The sequence below is a fragment of the Empidonax traillii genome, unplaced genomic scaffold, assembly GCF_003031625.1.
Source record: "Empidonax traillii isolate 1590-97213 ecotype Southwest subspecies unplaced genomic scaffold, ASM303162v1 scaffold6560:size5923, whole genome shotgun sequence".
Lineage (NCBI taxonomy): Eukaryota > Metazoa > Chordata > Aves > Passeriformes > Tyrannidae > Empidonax > Empidonax traillii.
In genome coordinates, this window is record NW_020961753.1 from 4,597 (window position 1) to 5,923 (window position 1,327).

Here is a 1,327-nt window from a genome sequence, read left to right on the forward strand (position 1 = left end):
TTTCCTTGGGAATTCGGGATTTGGGATGGAAAACCCGGGGATTCCCCCAACCCCAAACCCCAAACTGTGGATTCTCCTGGGGGGGAGGGACAGGGAGGAGGGAATTCCTGGGGATAATTTGAATTTTCCCCTTTTTTTTTCCCCCTCCCCTCCCCATTCCAGGACAACGAGACGCCAGGATCGGTGCGTGTGTCCCCTCCCCCTCCCCAAACCCCCCCCTGGAATCCGGGAATTTTGGGGGGAAAATCCACCAAACTGAGGAGTTTTGGGTTCTTCCCTCCCAGCCGAGCTGGAGGCGGCTCTGGGTAAATGTTCTGGGGGTGGGGTTTGGTTGCAGATTGGTGGGGTTTATACACCAGTAATTAACAAAAATAAAGGGGTAAATTAAGGTAAAATAAATGCAAAATAAGTGGGAAAAATAAGGGCAAAATAAGTGTAAAATAAATGTAAAATAAATGGATATTTTATATATGATTATATGATATATTATTCCCTTTCACAGTTTATTTTTATTAATATATTAGTAGGTTTCCTATATTAAATATTTTACTTACTGTACATCCTCTGGTGTATTTATTAATGGAGTTCATATTTCCATATATTAATTTATTGCCTTAATGATGTATTTATTATACTATTTCTATACCTATTACAGTATATATGTATTATATTAAAATACATATATATATATTATATTAAAATACATATATAAAATATATTATTAAAAATACATTACTATTATAAATTTATGATAAATAAAGTTCTAATGAAAATTCTAATTTTAGTATGTTACTATTTATAATATGTACATTATGATAAATATTGTATGTAAATATTGTGATAAGGCAGCATATAATAAATATAATAAATGTAATAAAGATGTGTAATATATAATATATAGTAATTATTATTTAATTATTATTAGATAACGATTAAAATATCAGAATAAAATGATTAGAATGATTAAAATGAGGTTCCTTCTGGCTGTTTCCTGCAGAGGAGCGGGACAGAGAGCTGGGTGAGTGGCGGGACCTTCCCCATCCCGGGAATTCGGGGCCGTTCCCGGGGGGGATTCTCACGGAATTTCTCCCTCTGTGCTTCCCCAGCGGAGCTGCAGGAGGAGCTGGGTGAGTCTGGGGGGGGTTCTTTTGATTCCCTGTGGATTTTCATCCGCAGCCTCTCAATATTTTATTTTATTTTATTTTATTTTATTTTATTTTATTTTATTTTATTTTATTTTATTTTATTTTATTTTATTTTATTTTATTTTATTTTATGTTATTTTATTTTTTTACGCCTCTCCTGAGTTGCTCTGGGGTTGGTTTTT